This window comes from Lampetra fluviatilis, chromosome 70 (assembly GCF_964198595.1).
Source record: "Lampetra fluviatilis chromosome 70, kcLamFluv1.1, whole genome shotgun sequence".
Lineage (NCBI taxonomy): Eukaryota > Metazoa > Chordata > Hyperoartia > Petromyzontiformes > Petromyzontidae > Lampetra > Lampetra fluviatilis.
Window position 1 is genome coordinate 3,072,710 of NC_136344.1, and position 10,000 is coordinate 3,082,709.

Below are 10,000 nucleotides of genomic sequence, written 5' to 3' on the forward strand. Positions count from 1 at the left end.
GGGAGACAAAGGCGGCCGGGCGAGTTGCGTGTGGCATTGACGGGCGGCTTGAACCGTGCTCAGTGTGGGGGGCGGGGGGGGGGGGTGAGGGGGGGTGAGGTGGGGGGATTGAGGGGGGGGGCCACACCTCCACCACCCGACCACTGACAGCTGTGACCGATATCTGGTGGCAGACTTTCTTCCTGCAGCTACTACCACCACCGCCACTACCACCACCACCACCACCGCCACCACCCACCGCCACCACCACCACCGCCGCCACCGCCACCACCACCACCACCGCCGCCACCACCACCACCACCACCACCACCGCCGCCACCACCACCACCACCGCCACCACCCACCGCCACCACCACCGCCGCCACCACCACCACCACCACCACCGCCACCGCCGCCGCCACCACCACCGCCACCACCACCACCGCCACCACCACCACCACCACCACCGCCACCACCGCCGCCACCGCCGCCGCCACCACCACCACCGCCACCACCGCCGCCACCACCACCACCGCCACCACCGCCACCACCGCCACCACCACCAGCACCCCCCAGCACGGCAGGGCCTTCCCATGTCACTGTGACTGGCTTCTCAGAAGGAGAAGGGGAGCGGAGAGGGAAGCGCCCCACACATACACTCACACACATACACACACACACCACACACACACACACACGCACACACACACACAGACACACACACACAGACACACACATACACACGCACATACACACACACAGGCACACACACACGCACACACACACACAGGCACACACACAGGCACACACACACGCACACACACAGACACACACAGACACACGCACACACACGCACACGCACACACACTCACACACACGCACACACACTCACACACTCACACAGACACACACACACACACACTCACACAGACACACACGCACACACACAGACACACGCACAGACACACACACAGACACACACACACGCACACACACAGACACATACACACACGCACACACACAGACACACACACAGACACACACACACAGACACACACACACAGACACACACACACAGACACACACACACAGACACACACACACACCCATACACACACATACACACACACAGGCACACACACCCATACACACACACAGACACACACACACAGACACACACACACACAGGCACACACACACACACAGGCACCCACACACACACACACTTGAATTGTGAGAAGAGACAAGACGTTGGGAAATGAGTGACAAACGGTGACTCACCAGTGACTCACGACCTTACCCGTACCCGTACCCGGCCGTACCAGGGTCGCAAACGGGTACCCGTACCCGGCCGTACCCGTACCCTACTCGTACCCGGCCGGATACGAGTAGGGTACGAGTATCGGGTACCCGATTGCGACCTCTGGGATGAAGCCACGTTGCAGGCGCGGGTGGGTTGATTCTAGGAACTTGAATTGTGAGAAGAGACAAGACGTTGGGAAATGAGTGACAGACGGTGACTCACCCAGTGACTCACGGCCTACCCGTACCCGTACCCGGCCGCACCAAGGTCGCAAACGGGTACCCGTACCCGGCCGGGTACGGGTAGCCGGGTATCGGGTAGGGTACGGGTATCGGGTACCCGGTTGCGACCTCTGAGCCAGGGTCGCTTCTGAGCAATAGGTTAGCACCTCAGTGGGGCTTTGCCTGGTGTGATGGGTAGGCCCTCGTGTCGTATTTGTCCGCGTTCGTTTGATTTCTTGACCTTGTTTGGGACTTTGTTGTTTGTAAGGTCCTTACCCCCCGTGCCCCTTCCTGGAGATCTGTGGCAACACAAGAGCTTTACAGATCGTCGGATTCTTCTGCCAGCGGTTTGAACACAGACCCATAGACTCGTCACACAGAGACAGACCCTGGGTCTGCTTCTGTTGGTGGGGGCCGAGTGAGAACCTCGTACCGAAAGTAGCCCACCGTGTGCGTGTGTGTGCGTGTGTGTGTACGTGTGTGTATGTGTGTGCGTGTGTATACGTGTGTGTGTATGTGTGTGCGTGTGTATACGTGTGTGTGTACGTGTGTGTATGTGTGTGCGTGTGTGTGTGTACGTGTGTGTGTGTGTGTGTGCGTGTGTGTGTGTGCGTGTGTGTATGTGTGTGCGTGTGTGTATGTGTGTACGTGTGTGTGTGTGTGTGTACGTGTGTGTGTGTGTGTGTACGTGTGTGTGTGTGTGTGTACGTGTGTGTGCGTGTGTGTGTGTACGTGTGTGTATGTGTGTGCGTGTGTGTGTGTACGTGTGTGTATGTGTGTGCGTGTGTGTATGTGTGGGGAGCGGTGGCGCAATGGTTAGCGCACTGCACTACGGACCTGGCGACCCGGGTTCGATTCCCGCTCACGGCAAACACCTGTGACGATTATCTAAACCGGTCCTGGGCCTCCCCTAGGTCGACTCAGCCTCAAATGAGTACCTGGTGCGGTGTGTAAACATCGCCACTAGGGAGACAAAGGCGGTCGGGCGTGGTGCTGGCCACCCACCCCCTCGTGTACCGTTCCGGCCTTCATAGGTGCTCGCTAACAGCACTTGCCCCTACAGTCTGTTAAGGCTATACGGGGGATCTTTGTCTTTGTCTTTGTATGTGTGTGCGTGCGTGTGTATACGTGTGTGTGTGTGTGTATACGTGTGTGTGTGTGTGTGCGTGTGTATACGTGTGTGTGTGTACGTGTGTGTACGTGTGTATACGTGTGTGTGTGTACGTGTGTGTACGTGTGTGTGTATGTGTGTATGTATGTGTGTGTGTGTGTATACGTGTGTGTGTGTGTACGTGTGTATACGTGTGTGTGTATGTGTGTGCGTGTGTATACGTGTGTGTGTGTGTATGTGTGTGCGTGTGTGTGTGTATGTGTGTGCGTGTGTATACGTGTGTGTGTATGTGTGTGCGTGTGTATACGTGTGTGTGTGCGCGTATGTGTGCTGGGGAAAGACAATAAACTATGGGTCTCTGCGTGAGTCTATGGGTCTCTGCGTGAGTCTATGGGTCTCTGTGTAGTCAGTCTATGGGTCTCTGTGTAGTGAGTCTATGGGTCTCTGTGTGCTGAGTCTATGGGTCTCTGTGTAGTCAGTCTATGGGTCTCTGTGTGATGAGTCTATGGGTCTCTGTGTGATGAGTCTATGGGTCTCTGTGTGATGAGTCTATGGGTCTCTGTGTAGTGAGTCTATGGGTCTCTGTGTGGTGAGTCTATGGGTCTCTGTGTGGTGAGTCTATGGGTCTCTGTGTAGTGAGTCTATGGGTCTCTGTGTGGTGAGTCTATGGGTCTCTGTGTAGTCAGTCTATGGGTCTCTGTGTGATGAGTCTATGGGTCTCTGTGTAGTGAGTCTATGGGTCTCTGTGTGGTGAGTCTATGGGTCTCTGTGTGGTGAGTCTATGGGTCTCTGTGTGATGAGTCTATGGGTCTCTGTGTGATGAGTCTATGGGTCTCTGTGTAGTGAGTCTATGGGTCTCTGTGTGATGAGTCTATGGGTCTCTGTGTGGTGAGTCTATGGGTCTCTGTGTGATGAGTCTATGGGTCTCTGTGTAGTGAGTCTATGGGTCTCTGTGTGGTGAGTCTATGGGTCTCTGTGTAGTCAGTCTATGGGTCTCTGTGTGATGAGTCTATGGGTCTCTGTGTAGTGAGTCTATGGGTCTCTGTGTGGTGAGTCTATGGGTCTCTGTGTGGTGAGTCTATGGGTCTCTGTGTGGTGAGTCTATGGGTCTCTGTGTGATGAGTCTATGGGTCTCTGTGTGATGAGTCTATGGGTCTCTGTGTGAGTCTATGGGTCTCTGTGTGGTGAGTCTGTGGGTCTCTGTGTGGTGAGTCTATGGGTCTCTGTGTGAGTCTATGGGTCTCTGTGTGTGAGTCTGTGGGTCTCTGTGTGGTGAGTCTGTGGGTCTCTGTGTGGTGAGTCTGTGGGTCTCTGTGTGGTGAGTCTGTGGGTCTCTGTGTGGTGAGTCTATGGGTCTCTGTGTGAGTCTGTGGGTCTCTGTGTGGTGAGTCTGTGGGTCTCTGTGTGGTGAGTCTATGGGTCTCTGTGTGTGAGTCTGTGGGTCTCTGTGTGGTGAGTCTGTGGGTCTCTGTGTGGTGAGTCTGTGGGTCTCTGTGTGGTGAGTCTGTGGGTCTCTGTGTGGTGAGTCTATGGGTCTCTGTGTGGTGAGTCTGTGGGTCTCTGTGTGGTGAGTCTGTGGGTCTCTGTGTGGTGAGTCTGTGGGTCTCTTGCCTGCTGCTGCTGCTACCCACTGACAACCCTTGCCCCGGCAGTGTGGAGTGGGGGTGGCGGGCGCATTCGTGGGAGAAACGAGCCGAGGGCGTGGTGGTGGTGGTGGTGGCTGTTGTAGTGGTGGTGGTTGTGGTGGTGGTTGTGGTGGTGGGTGTTGGGGCGGGCGGGGGAATTGAATGTGGCCGGTCCGGATTTGCCTGCGACGCGCTTTTGACGGTGACAAATACGCAGGCGACGTCGTTTCATTGTCACCAGCATCGCGATGGTTGGAGGCAGTTAGCGCGCCTTGTGGACTGCTGCTGCTGCTGCTGTTACTGCCTCTGCTGCTGCTGCTGCTGCTACAGCTGCTGCTGCTGCTACAGCTGCTGCTGCTGCTGCTACAGCTGCTGCTGTTACTGCCTCTGCTGCTGCTGCTACAGCTGCTGCTGCTGTTACTGCCTCTGCTGCTGCTGCTGTTGCTGCCTCTGCTGCTGCTGCTACAGCTGCTGCTGCTGCTACAGCTGCTGCTGTTACTGCCTCTGCTGCTGCTGCTACAGCTACTGCTGCTGCTACTGCTGCTGCTGCTGCCTCTGCTGCTGCTACAGCTGCTGCTGCTGCTGTTACTGCCTCTGCTGCTGCTGCTACTGCTGTTGCTGTTGCTGCTGCTGCTGTTACTGCCTCTGCTGCTGCTGCTACAGCTGTTGCTGTTGCTGCTGCTGCTGCTGCTGTTACTGCCTCTGTTGCTGTTGCTGCTGCTGCTGCTGCTGTTACTGCCTCTGCTGCTGCTGTTGCTGCTGCTGCTACAGCTGCTGCTGTTGCTGCTACTGCTGCTGATGCTACTGCTGCTGATGCTACAGCTGCTGCTGCTGCTGTTACTACCTCTGCTGCTGCTACAGCTGCTGCTGCTACAGCTGCTGCTGCTACAGCTGCTGCTGCTACAGCTGCTGCTGCTGCTGCTACAGCTGCTGCTGCTACAGCTGCTGCTGCTGTTGCTGCTACTACTGCTGCTACAGCTGATGCTACTACAGCTGCTACAGCTGATGCTACTACAGCTGCTACAGCTGATGCTACTACAGCTGCTGCTGCTGTTACTGCCTCTGCTGCTGCTGCTGCTACAGCTGTTGTTGCTGCTACTGCTGCAACTGCTGCTGTGAGATCGAACTCACGACCTCCTGCGTACCAGGCGAGGTAGTCAACATCTCCTAGCCACCGTGATGAAGATGATAAGAGAGAGAGAAGCAGGCGTCGTCAGGGTCTGGGATCGAACCCACGACCTCCTGTGTACCAGGCGAGGCATCTTGCCTGGTGGCGTCGTCCCTCTCGTCATTGTGTGATCCAGGGAACCCCTCTCCCCGCTGCGCCTCTTGATTCCCGGGGTTCTGTTGTTTGGCTCCGGGGCTCATACGGGCAGACTGAGGCTGAGCCAATGGGTCTTTTGTGCCCGTGTCCTTTGTGTGTACTCTGTATATACATGCAGTGTACAGGTGTGTGAGTGTGTGTGTGCGAGTGTGAGTGTGTGCGTGTGTGAGTGTCTGTGTGTGTGCGTGAGTGTCTGTGTGTGTGAGTGTCTGAGTGTGTGTGTGAGTGTCTGTGCGTGAGTGTCTGTGCGAGTGTGTGTGTCTGTCTGTGGGAGTGTGCGTGTGTCGGTGTGGGTGCGTGTCTGTGTGTGTGTGAGTGTCTGTGTGTGTGAGTGAGTGTGAGTGTCTGTGCGTGAGTGTCTGTGCGAGTGTGTGTGTCTGTGTCTGTGTGTGTGTGTGTTGGTGTGCGTGCGTGTGAGTGTCTGCATGTGTGAGTGTGTTTGAGTGTCTGTGCGTGCGTGTGTGAGTGTGTGTGTGAGTGTGTGAGTGTCTGTGTGTGTGTGAGTGTTTGTGCGTGTGTGTCTGTGCGTGTGCGTGTGTGCGTGTGTGTGAGTGTCTGTGCGTGTGTGTGAGTGTCTGTGTGTGTGAGTGTCTGTGCGTGTGTGTGAGTGTCTGTGCGTGTGTGTGAGTGTCTGTGTGCGTGTGTGAGTGTGTGAGTGTGTGTGAGTGTCTGTGCGTGTGTGTGTGTGAGTTTATGTGTGTGCGTGTGAGTGTGTCTGTGTGAGTTTATGTGTGTGCGTGTGAGTGTGTCTGTGTGAGTGTGTGTGTGAGTGTCTGTGTGTGAGTGAGTGTGTGCGTGTGTGTGTGTCTGTGTGTGTGTGTGAGTGTGTGTGTCTGTGTGTTAGTGTGTGTATGTGTGTTAGTGTGTGTCTGTGTGTGTGAGTGCCTGTGCGTGCGAGTGTGAGTGTCTGTGTGTGTGTGTGAGTGCCTGTGCGTGCGAGTGTCTGTGTGTGCGAGTGTCTGTGTGTGAGTTTATGTGTGTGCGTGTGAGTGTGTCTGTGTGAGTGTGTGTGTGAGTGTCTGTGCGTGTGTGTGTGAGTGTCTGTGCGTGCGAGTGCCTGTGTGTGTGCGGTGGTGTAGCAGTTGATGCCCTGCGCTACGAACACGGCGACCCGAGTTCGATTCCCGCTCACGGCCAACACCGGCGACGATTATCTGAACCGGTCCTGGGCCTCCCCTAGGTCGACTCAGCCTCGAATGAGTACCTGGTGCGGTGTGTAAACATCGCTAGCACTGGGGAGACAAAGGCGGCCGGGCGTGGTGTTTGGCCACCCACCCCCTCGTGTGCCGTGCCGGCCTTCATAGGTGCTCGCTAACAGCACTTGCCCCTACAGTCTGTTTGAGGCTACCTGGGGGATCTTTGTCTTTGTGTGTGCGGGGAGGGGAGGGGTGGTGCAGCGGTTAGCGCTTACGAACCCGGCGACCCCCGGGATTCGATTCCCGCTCACGGCCGACGCCGGCGACGATGATCTTGTACCGGTCCTGGGCCTCCCCTAGGTCGACTCGGCCTCAAATGAGTTCCTGGCGGCCCTCCTACCCCCCCCCCCCACCCCCTCCTACTGGCCTGACCAGGGGCCACTCGATAACAGCACTTGCTCCTGCAGCCTGTTGAAGGCTGCAGGAGCAAGTGCCGTGGCCAATGATCGCCGCTCTCTCTCTCTCTCCCCTCGGGGCAGCGTTCGCTTGAGGTCGCAGACGGATTTTGATTCCTTACCCGTACCCGGCCGTACCCGTACCCTACCCGTACCCGGCCGGGTATCGGGTAGGGTACGGGTACGGGTACCCGATTGCGACCTCTGGGATGAAGCCACGTTGCAGGCGCGGGTGGGTTGATTCTAGGAACTTGAATTGTGAGAAGAGACAAGACGTTGGGAAATGAGTGACAAACGGTGACTCACCAGTGACTCACGGCCTACCCGTACCCGGCCGCACCAGGGTCGCAAACGGGTACCCGTACCTGTACCCTGGTCAATTTGGCGGTGGTGGTGGCGGTGATTGTCATCAACAATTTGTTGGTGGTGGTCAATTTGGTGGTGGCGGTGGTGGTCAATTTGGTGGTGGTGGTGGTGGTGGCGGTGATTGTCGTGGTCAATTTGGTGGTGGTGGTGGTGGCAGTGATTGTCGTCAACAATTTGGTGGAGGTGGTGGTGGTGCTGACGGTGGGTGGTGATTGTGATGGTGATTGTGATGGTGATTGTGATGGTGATTGTGATGGTGATTTTGATGGTGATTGTGATGGTGATTTTGATGGTGATTGTGATGGTGATTTTGATGGTGATTGTGATGGTGATTGTGATGGTGGTGGTGGTGGTGGTGATAGTCGTGGTCATTGTGGTGGTGTTGGTCGTTTGGGTGGTCGTAGGCAGTGGTTGTCGTGGTGGTCGTGGTGGTAGTGGTGGTGGTGGTCGTGGTAGTGGTGGTGGTGGTGGTAGTGGTGGTGGTCATGGGGGTAGGGGTTGTGGTCGTGGTGGTGGTGGTGGTAGTGGTGGTGGTCATGGGGGTAGGGGTTGTGGTTGTGGTGGTAACAGCAGCAGCAGCAGCATCAGGAACTCCACGTGGGGGACACTTGGCCACTGCTGCTGCTGCTGCCGCCACCATGCGTGTGGATAGAGACACACTCACCCACTCACTCACTCACTCTCACTCACTCTCACTCACACACACTCACTCACACACTCACTCACACACTCACCCACTCACTCACACACTCACCCACTCACTCACTCTCACTCACTCACACTCACTCACACACTCACTCACTCACACACTCACCCACTCACTCACACACTCTCACTCGCACACTCTCACTCACTCTCACACTCACCCACTCACTCACTCACTCACTCACACTCACTCACTCACTCTCACTCACTCACACTCACTCACACACTCACCCACTCACTCACTCTCACTCACACACTCTCACTCACACACCCACTCACTCTCTCACTCACTCACTCTCTCACACTCTCTCACTCACTCACTCACCCACCCATTCACTCACTCACTCACTCTCACTCACTCTCACTCACACACTCTCTCACTCACACACTCACTCACTCACACACTCACCCACTCACTCACTCACTCTCACTCACACACTCTCACTCGCACACTCTCACTCACTCTCACACTCACCCACTCACTCACTCACTCACACTCACTCACTCTCATTCACTCACACTCACTCACACACCCACTCACTCTCTCACTCACTCACTCACACTCTCTCACTCACTCACTCACCCACCCATTCACTCACTCACTCACTCTCACTCACTCTCACTCACACACTCACTCACTCACACACTCACCCACTCACTCACTCACTCTCACTCACACACACTCACTCACACACTCACACACTCTCTCACTCACACACTCACCCACTCACTCACTCACTCACTCACACTCACTCTCACTCACTCACACTCACTCACACACCCACTCACTCTCTCACTCACTCTCTCACACTCTCTCACTCACTCACTCACCCACCCATTCTCTCACACACTCACACACTCACACACTCTCACTCACACACACTCACTCACACACTCACTCACTCACACACTCACCCACTCACTCACTCACTCACTCTCACTCACACACTCTCACTCACACACTCTCACTCACTCTCACACTCACCCACTCACTCACTCACTCTCACTCACTCTCACTCACTCACACTCACACACTCTCACACTCTCACACTCACACACACTCACACACTCACACTCTCACACACTCTCACACACTCACACACACTCACACACACTCACACTCTCACTCACACACTCTCACACACTCTCACACACTCACACACTCTCACACTCTCACTCACACACTCTCACACACTCTCACACACTCACACACTCACACTCTCACACACACACTCACACACTCACACTCTCACACACTCTCACACACTCACACACACTCACACACACTCACACACTCACACACTCTCACACACTCACACTCTCACTCACACACACTCACACACACTCTCACACACTCTCACACACTCACACACTCTCACACACTCTCACACACCCACACACTCACACTCTCACACACTCTCACACTCACACACACTCACACACTCAAACTCTCACACACTCTCACACACTCACACACACTCACACACACTCACACACTCTCACACACTCACACTCTCACTCACACACACTCACACACACTCACACTCTCACACACTCTCACACACTCACACACTCTCACACACTTACACACACTCACACACACTCACACACACCCACTCACCCACTCACCCACCCACTCTCTCACTCACACACACACTCTCACTCACACACTCACCCACCCACTCACTCTCACTCACTCACTCACGTTCAGCCCGCCCCCTACCCCCTACCCCCTACCCCCTACCCCCTACCCTCCCCCCCCCCACTTGATCTGA

General features: G+C 55.7%; 1 protein-coding gene across 1 annotated transcript in view; it reads left to right on the forward strand.

Moving 5' to 3' along the window:
- The window catches only part of LOC144952875 (C-Maf-inducing protein-like), a 73,719-nt gene that overhangs the window by 47,350 nt on the left and 16,369 nt on the right, over positions 1-10,000 (forward strand). The gene's annotated exons all lie outside the window — the stretch shown is intronic.